At 41.3% G+C, this 15,757-nt stretch overlaps 1 protein-coding gene across 4 annotated transcripts in view; it reads right to left on the bottom strand.

The window, feature by feature from the left end:
• The window catches only part of MPP7 (membrane palmitoylated protein 7), a 150,423-nt gene extending 136,464 nt beyond the window's left edge, over positions 1-13,959 (bottom strand). For all 4 annotated transcript variants that reach the window (XM_027717352.2, XM_027717356.2, XM_039380633.1 and 1 more), the window contains exons 1-2: positions 13,874-13,959; positions 9,757-9,834 (exon numbers count right to left, since the gene is read on the bottom strand). The gene's annotated coding sequence lies outside the window, so the exon portion shown is untranslated. The remainder of the gene's footprint in view (positions 1-9,756; positions 9,835-13,873) is intronic.
• Positions 13,960-15,757: the final 1,798 nt, after the last annotated feature.

The following is a 15,757-nucleotide window of genomic DNA, read 5'->3' as shown; positions in this document are numbered from 1 at the left end:
ATCAAACATCTGCCTGCCTTTCAACACCTCTTTCATAGGATTGCCTGCATTCCTAAATTAGAGAATATACCACGAGTCCCTGCTGTTTGAACAACCTTTCTACTCGAAGACAATTTCAGAGTTTAAAATACAAAATTTTCTATCTTTGTGTTTCTGTTGTGCACTGCAATAACAAGGAAGCTACTATTCACTTTTTTTTTTTATCAGCAATAGTACAAAGAATAAGACACACCCTTCTCTGCAAACTGGAAAAACCTGCTATGTGAAAACTGAAAAGTCTCCAACTACCTATACCTTCATTTTGCTCTGCTTTCAACAGAAGCTGAGGGAGGCTGCAAGGACTTGGCCTTAGCCTAGTAAAAATAAAGCTGAGCAGAAAAGCAAGGGCTATGTATAAACACACCGAGATAATTATAAAACAATAAGAAAAATCTATTTAAAATAAAAGGACATTCTTGGCACAAGAACAAGTTATTACCAACTGATGATGAATAAATTGAGGTTGAACACTGTAAGCAGCTTCCTCACCTTTAGGGCAATTTAGCATTTGAACAGGCTTCTAATTAAAATAGCGAGGAGAAATGGCTCATCTGCTTTTAAGACAGCACTCCATATGTCTGTGTCTGTATGACATAAAGCCTACAAGAGCATGAAAATAAACTTGATGAATAGGCAGGTCCTTTCCTGTCCCACGTTCCTAAGAGAACAATAACTGTCAAGCAAATAACATCATTCTGATACAACTCTAAGATATAACCATCTGTCAGGCAATACCCAAGAATAATTACACCACAGATAGCAAAAACAGATATTAATACCACAGCAGGACAAACTTTGCCAAGAGCAAACTTCACAGAGTATCTTTTCATAGGATGTCTTAGACCCATAACCTCACTTCTCATAATTCCATGCTCCCTCTGCAGCAAGCACACCTCTCATGCAGAACTCACTCCCAAATCTGAAAGAGATCAGCTTATTTGGTCTCCATGCAACCAGGCAGTCCTATCCTCTGCACCCCTAGCATTCTGCACACCCACAGTAGATCATCTTACCCAAAACAATATCACATCTAGTGTGCTCAACGGGCTCTTTTATTTGCTACAATCCTTACTATGTTCATCTCAGGCAGGAGGATTCAATACCGGCTGTCAACTGCTTTGCTATTGAAAGGTTCAAATGGCCACTTCTGCCCCCATATCATTAACCACAAAAACTGCAGCAGCCATGAAGGCCTAAGACAATTGGTTAGCCACAAACGGTCCCAGGAATAACACATTCTATTAGACTAACTTTTATAGTTCAAAGTGCAGACAGTCTTTCAGGCATACCTGACTTTCAACCTGCTTGATATGTAAAGATACACAGAACAAAGTATAGAAGTTGGTCTAAATAAAGACTATTACCTGCCCCTACAAGTCTTTCAGGCTAGGAGGCTGTTTTACACAAACAGGTACAGGCCTGGCTACGGGGGATTTTTACACCTTTATTATTGCTACATATCTGAAATTGAGGACAAACTGCAAAATGTCTTTGGCCTATAGGCTCCACCTGCTTCTCACACATCCTATTGTTCTCTTCTAAAGGCTCATATTGAAATGAAACAACTGAGTGAATCGTAAAAGAGGGGAAAGAAGGAGCTCATCAGGAGCTGTACATCAAAGGCAAAGCAAACAGGACCAGTCACACAAAAGCTCAGGACACTCAAGGAAATTGCCTGGCAGCACAAAAGAGCAAACTGCAGGAAATATTTTTTTTCATTCAATACCTGATTAGGCTGTAATAGCCAAAATCCAATTATTAAAATAGTATGCAAAACACACTCTGAGAACAGGTTGGTTCTTTGGCTGCTATAAAACTAATGGTCCAGACACAGCCTGTCAGTCACAAAAGTTTTGACATCAATTCTTGTTAACAGCTAAACTGCTACACCAAAACAAAGGCTGCTTTACAGATACTTGTTATTCTCTTTTCCTATATATCCTCTCTAGGTCACTTCTGAAGAAAGTATAATAGCTCTTACATTCCCATCAGCAGATCTAAAGTATATAATTTATCCTTAATCAACACACAGTTTCATTTTAAATTTAGATTTCAAAGGTATTTCCATTTTTGGTTGATTTCTCCTATCACTATCCCTTGCAAAACTATTGTGGTTAAGCCCATGGAAAAGTTTTTCAGAGCAGGAATAAAACTTGTGTTTGAGCCATACAGTTTATGTAAATTAATCTCAATCTGTATTTTCTTAGCTTTATTTTCTTAGCGAAGCACAGAGCATGGTAGCTGCAAGACAAGCATCACAATCCATTTTCAGCTTGTTTATATCACACCCCAGCATTTTCCTACCATTTTAGTTCATCTGCTTACGCTAGAATACCAGTCCTTTTTTAAACTTGTCATGAAAAAAGCATACACTTTTATTCTCCATGAGAGCCTGCAGATCTGATTTATAGTATATTTCAGACATATGACTGCATAATTCAGACAAGTATAAAAAAAGTATGCTGAAAGAAGATACCACCAAAGACTTCCCATTAGTCCCGCTGAGAATAAGCGGACACGTTTTACTTGACCTACCCTACTAATCTCAGCAAGCTGCTCCTTAGCCAAGCTCAAATGACCACTTTCAAATCCTTGCTGCAACTCCACCTCAAGTCTTTGAACATTTTTCATCTGAGAGTAACACATGGATTTCTGCTTCTTGGCCTATGTACAGCTTCCTCGTAATCCACGAGCTGGTCTCGCTAGTACCACAAAGTGGGAATACTCATCTCAGCTTTAGCTGCATTTCTCTCTATCACATACAAAAAGGGATATATAGGATACTAATAAGATAAATTTCAGTTATCTTAACTGCTTATAGACCATTTTGATCATTTTGCCATAGAATTAGACAGCAAAATACAAAACTACAACCATATAATAATGACAATAATAATGACAATTAAATTTTGATACTCAGCAGTCTGACACAAAAGTAGATAAATTGTAGGGTGAAATCTACTTGATGTAGTTTTCATTCCTCTAAATATTACAAAATCATAAACAATTGTAAACAAAGCAAAAAATTGCTTGAAATGTAATTCATTTTTGCACAAACTTACCTTAAACTGGAATAAAGTTAGCAAGAATATTCTGTATCACAAAAGGCCTTTACCTTAGCTAAGTATTAAAATAGACAAATTGAACTCTTCAGAAAAACTGTAAGCACTGCAAAGCATACAAAAGGAAAAGGTGTCTACATAAAACTAACCTAAAGCACTCACAAAACACACAGCTGTTAAGAGTTCCACACATCTCAAAATGCACTCACTTTGTGTCTTATGCTTCTTCCAAGCTGCACTAACAGACAATTTACAGAATTCCCTGTCAGATATTCTGATCACTCTCCTACACTCACCTCTGGCTGTTTTCCAGCCTGAATGATTTTGCTATGTCACTGCAATGACAGCAGAAGAATCCTGTGTCCCAAGTAGCACAACCATTTTTAAGTGCATTATTTTCAAACAATACTTTCTGAAATACTGTCTTGGAAATATGAATCGGGGAATTCCTGTGTACAAAATCTGGATCTCAGGTGTAGTTGTTAATGCTAAGTCTCAGGTTGATAAAGTCACACAAAGTTTTTATTAGCAAAGGTTTTTTTCTTTCTTCATTTATATTTAATTCCAAATTTATAGAACTACATAGGACATTCTAGGAGCTGGTACAATCCCATACCAAGTCACAAGCCAAAGACTGCCACGAAAAAAGTCAGACCAAGAACCCTCTGCTGAGACACTAGCAACAGAGAAAGAAATCTGCCTCAGCGTGACTGCCAGAACACGGCCTGGCTGAGCCCCGTGGAAGAAAGGTCTCAGCATCACGTAAGGAACTATTACAAGAAGTCCAAGCCAGCCTGACAATACTGTTTGTTCTCTCTTCTGTCTTGTCTAACAAAGAAAAGGAAACAGAACAAACACTGTGCCCCGTGACAGCGCGACTGGGAATCACTGACACAGACAGAGGTACCTTTACATCAGTACATGACAGGGCTGAAGCCAGTTTCTTACTTGGTGACCCAAATAGCTCATACCTTGACTCCTTAGGAAGAGGCTTTTATTTAAAGTTTTTATCATCCCTGTTTTGTTTCAAGATTCCTGTAGGATCCAGTGGATTAGATGAGCTTTTCCTGTAGTTTTACTATTTCCAGGGGTACAATACTACTACTCTGTTCCCTTCCAATAGAAGTTCAGGAAGAATTTTTCCTGAAATGTGCTGATTCTACTAAAAGAATGGCAAGCATCTGACACCTTCCTTTCTTCACCTTATCATTCTTTTTGCTTTTTTTCCTCGGCCTGAGAAAGGTTTTGCTGCCAAGGGAGGTGGGAAGACTCATTAGTGAGAGAGGTTTGCTGCAACAATTATCTGAAACTCAAGGTCAAATGTTTCTCTTGGTAACAGCTGCAGATGCACACACCTACCCACACACATTTAGTCTCCTTGCAGTGAGGGCTGCCCTGTACTTGAGTACATACGCCATGAAAGAATTTTTATGTATAGTACATGTGCATACAAGGAAGAGTTCATGTATAAAAACATCCAACCCCAGAAAAAAATAATCTAACTACAAAGAAGAGAAAATTTGTAGCTTCCCATGTGTTTGTAACTTCTAGTTTCTAGATTAGTGAGTGGATCTGCAACACCTAAACACTAGATTTTGGATTACCTTTCCCACTGTAACATAGTAAAAAACACCACGACATTCAGCACAAGGTAACTAGACATGAGGCTTCAGTCAGGCTATGCCATGTTCTTACTTCTCCGCTGGGGAGGCAGGCTGTGTGTGCCTGTCACACACATCCATATCAAATCTCATATCTCTAGTCAAGCATTCAAGTGGGGAGATAACATCTTGGCATACCACTCGAGAATGAGTTTTCGAGAAGAAAAGGTCGTATTATTACTTACTAATTCAGAACAACATATCATTTAATGTCTCTAGAAAGCATTCCAAGAACTATGGAGAAATCTGTTTCTTTCTAAAGGCAGCAAAATATATACAGAGGAAGATACACATTCTCCTGAGTAATTTCCATTATTCAGGAGATTATATTAGGAACAACAGTAGAGAAACATTAACATTCGTTAAGGCAGAATCAAAACCAAACCCTGCTTGAGAGAGGAAGAAAGTAACAGTATGCCTTTCATTCACGTATGATGGCCAGCACATAGGTCATAAGGCCCATACTAATTAGAGGGCACAAAGCTCTTTGCTCACTGTCCTCTCAAGTGCATATCTAAATACAAGGGAAATCAGCATCTGAATCTGGACAGCCAGTGAGTGAGAAGCAGCCCTGCAAAGACAGGGATGAAGACTTTTGGCCTCTGTAGTGAGGACACTGTCAGTGTAGCCTGGGAGCCAGGAGCGACACGTGCTGGAATCCTGCAGACACCACAGCAGCTCCGACCATTCCCCTGAAGGCATGGGAAGAAGGACACACTCTTATTTTTATTCCACTGATGACTGACCTTATGAGCTGCAAACTAGCAGCTAAACAAATGTCTAACATCTAATGTATCACACATAAGATGAGATTTGCTTATTATTTAGAACTTCACAATATGGGCAAATGTAAGAAATCTCAATTAAAACATGTAGCTGCTCTGACATACTAGAAACTGTTTATGTAAATTAAACAGCCACAGAAGGTCCAGTTGCTTAACACTTCCCTGTTACTGTGGTCTGTTAGTCTTAGACCATACTAATGTGCAGGCATGTTTTCTTTTCAGGACTCTGAAGATACTCCATTCATATTATCAAGATGGTGTTTTTTCACCATCAGAATCACAGAATGGTTTGGGAAGGGACTTTAAGGATCACCTATTTCCAACCCCACTGCCATGGGCACAGACACCTCCCACTAGACCAGGTTGCCTAAAGCCTCATCCATCCTGGCCTTGAACACTGCCAGGGATGGGGCATCCACAACTTCTATTTTTTCCATCATCCCAACTGACCAGCCTGTGAAAATGTACCATGCATCTGCTGGCACTATGTGTCATTCTAGAGACTTTTACCTGTGATGACAGCAGGTTTGTTTTAATAAGCTGCAGTGTCTTGATAAGTAATGCATGTGTCTATTGAACTGATACATGCATTTTAAATATTAATGCTATATCAAAGCTAGATGAAAGCTTTAGAGAAGACAGAATAAGTGATTTAATAAGGTGGGACATTTAATTCCCTGATGTAAGTTAGCAGCACTTAAAACGGTGCACTCGGTCCTTGAATAAAGAAACCAGAATACCCCATTTTCTTTCAAATTTGCTATCGCCCAGAGCAAGTCAAAACCACTCATTAAATAGTGTGACAAAGGTGAAAGTCTGGAGAGCAAAATGGAAATTCGACATTAATGAAGAGGAATTTACTCAACAGCCATCATGTATTACATATGTCCACCTACACAACAAAGCTACAGAATTAAACGTTGTGTTACAACTGCTGTCTGCCTCTATTCATAGAGCAGTTAAAGAGAGTATTTTCCTAAATCTATCTTCCCTAGGGGATGTTTTAATTCTGAACCATAAGAAAAATCTAACACCGCCTTTGGTTTGTTGAGCCAGAAGTAAACCACTGCTACAGAGTTACTGGGTTGAGATTACCCATCTTCCTATTACAGATGTTGGTTATTATGTGTCTGTGTACTTTTTTCAGTCAGTTGTGGTGATGATAAACCAACCAGTAATGATTTGGACCACACACACCCGACACAACTCCAAATATGAAAAGAAAAATAGCATTTGGCAAATTTTCTTAAGTTTACTTGCTATTCTATGACTCATTAAATGTAATTAGCAGATCAGCCGGGTTCTACTGTGAGAAGAGGTTACTGAGTTTGCAAACCTTTCCTTACAGGTATCAGCTAAGACTCTTGCGCTGTGTGCAACATGTGGGTCTGTTTATTTCCAAAATTCAAATATTTGTTATATTAATTTCGGCAAATTACGTTTTATATCACGTATTGGGAAAGAAAAGTGGTACCTAAAATATTTAAATCCTTCCTCCACAGCCATGTCAGCTAAAGATTCTTCTTTTTAGACAAATTTCTGTGTTGGTTTCTAACACCCTTCTATTCCCATTCCAAGATTTCTTCCTTTTGAAATGAAGGTACTTAACAGTCTTCACGTAACAATGTGAACAAGTTCAATAAAAAGTCCTAATGAGAAGGAATCTTAATTATCTTTATTGCACATATCATGAAATGCATAATATGTCAGTATGTCAATAAACGCATATGTCATGAAATCAGGCAGTAAAATAATATTCAATACAGTACATAGTGTTAGAAAACAGTTTCTGCAGCTCCTGGGAAACAAAAGCGTTTACAGCCGACAAAATAAAGTTTTCAGCTTTTTCCCAGTTGTCAATCTGGTCCTTTGATGCCTGTTTCCTCCAGTAGCTGCCTTGTGAATCCTTCCCTTTGCGGCACTCGCAGCAGAACTTTGCACATTTAACTGCCCAGGAAGACATTTTCCTCCACTGTAGCAGTCCAGAAATCTGCTATTTCCAGTGACAATTTCTCCTCCAATCTGGGTGCCAGCATGCCCACCATCCACTAGAAGCAGTATCTTCCAGCAGAAATGAACAGAGGGAAAATACAACAGCATTCAACTGTCTGCATTTGCTAGCTGTAGCCATGGTTCTAAACAAAGGAAAACATCTGTCTTTTCTACACTTGATCCAAAAATGTGTTTGCTGGATGACTGGTTTCTATCTTGCCTCAGTACTCAGCTGCTGCACATGATTTTTGCTCTCCATTTTAACTATCAAGATTTCTTGAAGCTGGACAGTCCTCCCTGGGAAGCACCCAGGGTGTCCTGGCAGACCTGTTCCAGGTCCCACGACCCAGACACTTGACTCTCCCGGCAGCCAGACGAGGGACCAAAGGCACCCTTCAGCACTTGGCTCAAAGCATGCCATTCACAGTTTTATCCTCTGAGGTTTATTTGCCATTTCTATACCCTTGCTCAGACTGGTCAAGGCAGCTGGAAGGTGCTCCAAGTCACTGTCTGTATCATATTTCAAACACTTGACAAGTTTTCAAAGCAGCTCAACCAGGGTGCTGTCAGACTTACTGCACTATAGTACTTGTAGTGTGTCCTCTTAATACCAAGACAAAGTTTCTAGCACATATAATTTTGATATTACTAAAGCCACAGATCTGCATCTTTGGAGAAGTTACCAATCTTAGAATAAGAAGCCTCCAACAGCTCTGTGGTACAGACTGGACGTTCCTTTCCCCACAGAAAATTAAATGCTACAACTTCAGTAGGTGGGACTGAAGTTACAGGTCAGCTGTACCTGTACTGGAGGTAACACAGACTTAATCAGTTAACCTCGAAGATTAGGCAGCAAAAGGCTCCTTTCAGGGTCTCTCGGATCCCCAGATGGCAGGAGAGCAGCAGTAAAGCGAGGATAGGGTGTGCCCCGGGCAAGGCAGCTAACAAAGGGCTGCTGTTTGTCCTGGTGGGAGCAGCAGTAACTGCCTTGGTAGCCGGGAAAGCATTAGGGGAGGAGCAAGGATTTTTAGATATGACTTAGAACAGAGATTTCATAGCCTCGTTAGGCTTTAGCCTTCATTCACCTTAACAAGAGAGCAAGCTGCTCATTCAGAAGTTGATTTTGATCACCTCCAGCCTCGCTAGTTTCAAGATGAAGCAGCTTCAGCGTTCCCCTCTCCACACATTTCACTCACAATGCAATCCTAACACAAAAGTTAACTGTGTTCACAGCTTCCCAAATGACCCAGATTACAATGAGATAATTAACTGCTCATGAACAGCTATTCACTGAAAACCTCTATCTCAGTATCTGTTAAGCCACTGAAAGCCTTCATTACTGTATCTGTCAAACCTCTAAGAAGAAATTCAAGATTATTTCCTTAGATCACTTCTGGTTTTACAGCTCTTCTGAATTGAGACAAAAAAGTAAAGCTTTCCATCAGCTGAACTTGCAAGGTGTTTTCTAAAAACACAAAAAAACCCTCTCCTCTCCATCTGCCAGTTGCAGCTTCTGATTCGGCCACGTGTAATGTGTGAAATAAATATACTTCACTCTCCTATGTGTAATTAGCAATGTCAAGTCTGTTTCTTTAAATAGCATTCATGGCATATTGTCTGTGAAACAGCAGCTCTGCACTTCATATCAGAAACTACATTGTTCCTCTTGGAACAGCTTCATTTGCTAAAGCCAAGCTCAATCCATCAAACAATACATTATGAATGCAATAAAGGTTTTCTGTGCTCTTTATATAAATGGATGTGTACTTTTCCAAGTTCTGAGCCACAATTAGTAGCTCTGAAGCAGTTTTACTCTACACCTAAACTTGTTACACAACTTATAATGCAATGTGTTTTGTAGTAGGTTGTCATTGACCACTGGCTGTATTTGCAATACTGTCCTACTTTTTCAAAACTTCTACTATCACACATGATGAAATAACAAGAAAATTTAGTCATTCTTGACTCAAAAAAGAGGCTCTCTTTACAAGAGAATAAAGAAACACACAATTAGACAACACACAATACTTAGACCAAATAATGGTACAACACTGTTTCACAGCTTTATTTATTGATACTAAGTGTGATATTAAAATTATTCTTGGTCTTTAATACTAATCCACACACTGTTCAGAACTGTAGAAGACAAGCAACAGCCTAGTCCAGTATCAGAAAACAATGAGCAAGAGTCATCATAAGGTAGCCAGTCCATCTTACCTGGATGGACTGTCTTCACTTCAAACAGGGCCTTAAGATACGCATTTTCCAGATTACGAAGCTGAGAATCTATGGAGCCTGAAACAAAAAAGAAAGGCTAATATTAATATGGCATTAGTTCTAGTCAGTGTTGGAAATACAACATATTTTCATTTTTTTAATTCAAAATGTTAGGAGAATAAGTTTAAAATAGCTAACTTTCCAACAACTCCCTCTCTACGAAGCTCTACAGAAATGAGAAAAGCCGAAAGACTTATTTAACCTGTGGGGAAAGAGGATTTCAAGTTTCATATCTCTTCTGCCTCAAGGCCTATCCCAGATAACTTGTTCTTAAAGTAATAATTAAGCAAAATAATGATTTCAAAATGGGTACCAGTAAGCTTTATCTAACATATAAGCATTTGTAAGACTTCGGACATATAATCCCATTTTATATGTGAACAATATGCAAGTTCTGGTACAAAATATTAGGTATAAGCCTTCTACCACTGCACTTAATGGGTCCATATTAAAAACACCTTGTGACTTTACACTTGTGGCAAAGATGTTCATTTCTTTGCTTCTTCATAGCTAATTGCTCTGTTTTGAAAGTCAGCAGTAACGTCCAGACCATTACTAGCTGTGCACACCAACATTCAGCAAAGGATTAAATATACTGGAAACCCTCATACATTAGCAGCTCATCTTTTCTCCGGAACTTGCAATTGGGAGGTAAGGTTGGTTCCAGCCATGATTCATAATGTAGATTGATAAACCATTTTCAGGACAAAACCTGGAGTCCCAAAGGCCACTCTGCTTAATGCCATTGCTTAAGAACACATGGAATCTGTCAGCCTACTAAAGTAGGGGTAAAATCCAAGTTGTCTTCTTTGGTAGCCAAGCATAATGAACAGAGATATTCAAGAACATCAAAGTAAAGTTTTGTGCATATTCAGACATGCCTTATTTTTGCTTTCTGCTGGTTTTCCCCTAAATGCAAGACTGCTAGCTAAAATAAAGAGCATGTCAATGTATCTATCATTTATTGCTGTCTTTGGAAACTCGCTTGTCAAGGGATTTTAATGAATACTTCATGGTAACGCTCAAAAACGGTTCAGTAAAATATAAAAATGTGGCATCAATCTGTTCTCAGACCTGCCATACAGCCAACATGACATGGGATAGAGCTAATGATCTGAGCTGTCAAGGGATGTTAGGGATACTGCAGTGTAAAAGTTATTTGAAGTGTATTAAGTAATGCTTGCTCCATGTCTCTCTATTTCTGTAATCCAGGGTAAGGCACTGTATTAGATAAGTGCAATATCACTTGTGATATAAATGCCCACAATCCACTGAAAGCAGGTATAAATAAATTCAGCTATATTATTATACTTCTAAGACTAAAATTAGGAAGGGACAATTTAGTATACTGCATCTTTTCCTTAACAAACAAAACCCAGCAGCAACTAGGATGAAAACTTTTCAGGAGATGAAGTCAGGAAGAGTATATACACCACAGGCTGGAATTAAAGTGCATTAGCACAACTACATGGGAAACTTTCAAGACTCCTACACATAATTCACGTAGTTCTAAATGATGAAACGTGCTTAACTCACTGCAACAACTTTCCAAAAGACACTCTGGAAGACAACTACCAGCCACTTTGCTAGCAGCAAGACTGGATTTTTTTCCTGCTTTTACTTATTATCATACAAGTTCCACAGTAAAGCTTAATGAAGAAGAACCAGTTTAGAGGGAAGATGTGACTGAACAAGTTTTTGTAGGTCCCTTCTGTGCTCCCTTCCATATGCTAGAGATAAATGAAAGGCTCACAGGTGGCCCAGGTGCTTGCAACACAAAAAGGGGAGATTCAGTGCAGGAAAGCAGAATTAAGGCTGTAGTTTCAGAGAAGGGCAACATCGCAACATCATAACAACAGACGGGAGTTGCAGCAGATTCAACATCATCTTTGTGAGAAGCACAGTGCTCCCACAGGGCACCCGGGAAAGGACTAGAAGTTGCCACTTAGAAAACATACTTGTGACCATTTCCTATCAGGAGTTGGGATGTCTAAAAATGTTAACAAAATTACAGATAAGTTAGCCTGCTTTCCCTGCACCTAGTATTGACTTTTAAATTGTACTCTTAAAAACTTACAGCTCCGACACCTGCCCAATTTAAATTCCTAATGGCATGTTACTACATAGAAAACATTTTATTACAAACACAAAAATGCAATACTAACTCAGGTTTAAGGTCCGTCTGACACAGTATCCTGTTTCTAATAAGGACTGCTAGTGGATGGCTAAAGGAGAGAACAGGAACAGAGTAAACACAAAACAATCCTTCCTTGATGTACTTTGCCAGTTGACAGCAATTGGCAGCTCTGGGACTTCCTCTGCTCCTTTTAAGTGTACACATGCAAATATAAACACATACACAATAAAGTTCAAAGCTATTTGATGTCTGAAATAATTTAAATCAACTTATCACCATTTAGATTACTGCTTTACTCCTTTCCATACTGATGAATAAGCAGGCACAGTTGAAACTGATGATTCTCATTCACTCATTTCCTAGCTCTACAAGTTTAAATCCCAAACCCTAAATTAACTATTGCTTTAAGACAGTTTTTAGAAGCTACATACAATCACACATCCTGAATACAAAAAAACTTACTCAATCCAAACAGTAACATCTAGCAAAATCCCAATGCTAATTCCAAGTGAGATTATAGATTTGATCATCCACATCAAATAAGAGCAAGCAATACTTTCAGTAAGTGAATGACCTAGTTGTAAATTAAGTAAAATATTTCTATAAATATGTCCAAGATGTAAATATCCCTTCATAAAAGAGACCTAAAGGACGATACCTCATACCAAAATTCTAATTACTACATTTGAAAATGAACATCTACAAAACAACATGCCTTGTTAAAATGGAGCTCTTGATCTAACTAAACTTAAAATAAGAACTCTAAACCTCATACAAAAACCCTAACTGTAAAAAACAAATTGTGAATTCAACTACTGAAGATTGCCATGAGGTCTAAAAATGCTGATCACCACTGTCCAGACAGTTCAGTCTTCTTCAAAAGGAAGAAATCCAGTGCTGGGTGATATGGTTTAGTGGTTTAAGGGTTACAGTGGTAATGCTGAGTTGATGGTTGGACTTGATGATCTTAAAGGTCTCTTCCAACCTTGAAGATTCTATGGTCACTGAAAGCTACTGTACCTGCAGTTTATCTACAGTTTATTTAGAGGGAAGGAAAGGCAGAGATGTGGCGAGCTGTTTAAGAAATCAAATCAATGAAAAAGCTCCGGAAATGCAGAAAGGCAGCTTGTTATAAATACAGATTGAATAAAACGAAGCTAGGAATTCAGAGGTGAAAGCACACAAGCAGCAAGCTAAAGTGCCTGCTGCTCTTCCCAGCTCTTACACCAAATATCATCATCCACGTTTCCCCACACGCAAGACGCCAGATTAATAACACTGTTTACTGCTCCACACAGATTAAATGTAGGCATTAACAGGAGCTAGCTCCACAGGTGAATTAAGTTGTTATCAACCAATTCATAAAAACGCCTCCCGGCCTCGATACCCCATAAATCGCAGTTGATAGGTCTCCAGAGCCCGGCTGCGCAGCGCGGTGTCCCTTAATGGCTCAGCCACATCCATTACTCGCCAGAGCGAGCTCTGCGCAACGAATCCCGGCAGCCCGGCAGGTTTTAAAAGCCGGGCACGGCCGAGGCACTCGCCGTGATTAGATCCACCGTGAGCTCCCCCGCCCGCTCACGCCCGGCCGGGATCGCCCGCGGGGGGAGGCTCCGGGACCCAGCGCTCCCCGCACGGAGCCGCCCCCGCAGGGGGACCCCGCGGGCGGGGGTGCGGCCCCCGCGGCTCCTGGGGGGCTCCCGGGGACGGGGGGGCGGGGGCCATCTTGGAACCGGCGGCCCCCGCAGCGCCGGCACCGAGCCCCCTCAGCCCGGCACCTGCCGCATCCCCTCGCCCGCCCGCCGACCCCTCCCGCGAGGAGTCACTCCGGCACGGCACAGTGCAGCCCCGCGGGCGGCTCGGAGCGCCCCGCCGCGACCCCCGCCAGCCCCTGGACCCCCGCGGGGCTGCGGCTCGTACCTGCAGCCGGGCCTCCCGGGCGGGCGCAGCTCAGCTCAGCTCAGCTCGCCTACCCGCGACTCCGCTCGCTCCGGCTCCGCATCGCCGCCGCCGCCGCTGCCGCCTGGGCCGGGCCGGGCGCGCTGGGAGCCGCCCCCCGGGGCGGGGCCGCCGGAGCCCAACGGCCGCGCGCGCACCGCCCCCCCCGCGCTCCAGGGCCGCGTCCCATTGGCCGGCGGCGGCAGGGGCCGCGCAGGGCGGGGCGGTGATTGGCCCGCGGCGGAGGCGGGGCCCGCCCCGCGGGGGCGCGTGACGGCGGGTCCGGGTCCGGCGGCTGCGGAGCCCGCTCGGGCGCGCGGGTCGGGCGTGAGGGCGGCGCGGCACAGGCGGGCCGCGGGGGTCTCCTGTGCGAATGTGTTAGGGTTTGGCAGGAAAGCGAAGGCAAAGCTCGTGCCACAATTAATGTTTGCGCCGTTGAGCTTCCTCCTGCTTCTGTTTACTTATTATGCTAACGTATTTCAGTCTTTGAGTTGGAGCACCCTTGCATGCACACCCACTCCTCTCTAGAAATTTGTTAAAAATTGTTTGCTGGATGTATGAGCTCGCTTTTTGTTTGGACCTTTGTATTAGTGGGTAGCTCAGCGCACAGGGGAACAGCAGTAACCTGCAGCAGCTGTTTGTCCGAGCCTGGAAATCAGTACTGGCAAATCTAATTAATTAATTTCTCAACCCCATGCCTTCCGAACAATGCACGTGCCACCAGTGAACCATGTTATTTCACTGCAATCCAAATGTCTCGTGGTAATGGGACAACATTCCTATAACGTTTACTGAAAATTTCTTTAAAAGGTACAATGGGAAAACAGTATTTTGATTTGCTTCTTCTGCTGGAGATTTGATCATCCTATTTTGTTTCACTCTGAATCCTCAATGTTTATATTACATGTGGTCCTCCCAGGACTGGGTCCCTGTCCTCTGCCGTGCTCCCGGCCCAGGTGTGGGACCTCCTGGTGCTGTTCCAGTGTCTGGATCTATTCTTAATGGGTTTGTTTTTCATATAATAAAATACACCAAGGATACTTCCACTCTTTTTCAAGCAAAGTAATACACCGATACTATAAATACATATGTTTGCAACAGCAGTGGTGTCTAATGTCCACAAAACCCAGCATTTAGTGCACTGGACTGTCAACCTGGGGAAGTGCAACCCTGGTCTACGCCACACTTTACTGATACTAGTTCTTGGCTAATCTCCTCAAAGTGTGTCATTACAGGTGGTTTTGGACAGTTTTAATTCTCCTGCACTTAGTGGGCATTTTTTGCATTCTCTTCAAATAGCATTTCGAGTGAAGTGCTTAATTGTGCCAAAAATTCATTGAGATATATAAGCAATTCCTTTTAGTTTCTAATAGATGCTGCTAAACTAGTAGCAGACTATTAGTTCTTACAATTTCCTCTAATTTCTTGGGCATGTCTTTTATTACTAGACATATAACTCTGTAGTGTATAATGTGACTAATCTCATTCAGCTCCCTATGACCTTTGTTCCTGTTCAGTTTAAAATTACCTTTTTTTGGCACACTACAGGATTACATGATTTCATTATGTTGTCAATCATTTTTTTGTTTAGATGAGCAAATAATTAACAATTACTTCCTTCTTATCCATATCTTCAAACACAGGACATGATCTTTCCTTTTGTGATCCATCAGCAGCTGAAGCATTCCTGAAAGGAAACTGGTTGAACATACGTGGTTAGTTCTTGAATACATTATTCTCAAAGCCAGTAGAGTAATTACAGTGCCTAGAAATGCTAGACACCTCAAATGTAGCTCAGTTTCTGGATGAATACTTTTTGTGGGCTTTGAGATCATATTTTAAATATTCATCTCACGTTCCTTTTAA

Source organism: Pipra filicauda, unplaced genomic scaffold, assembly GCF_003945595.2.
Source record: "Pipra filicauda isolate LSUMZ 115617 unplaced genomic scaffold, ASM394559v2 scaffold1_size10287979_pilon, whole genome shotgun sequence".
Lineage (NCBI taxonomy): Eukaryota > Metazoa > Chordata > Aves > Passeriformes > Pipridae > Pipra > Pipra filicauda.
This window is presented reverse-complemented; position numbering and strand designations above follow the sequence as displayed.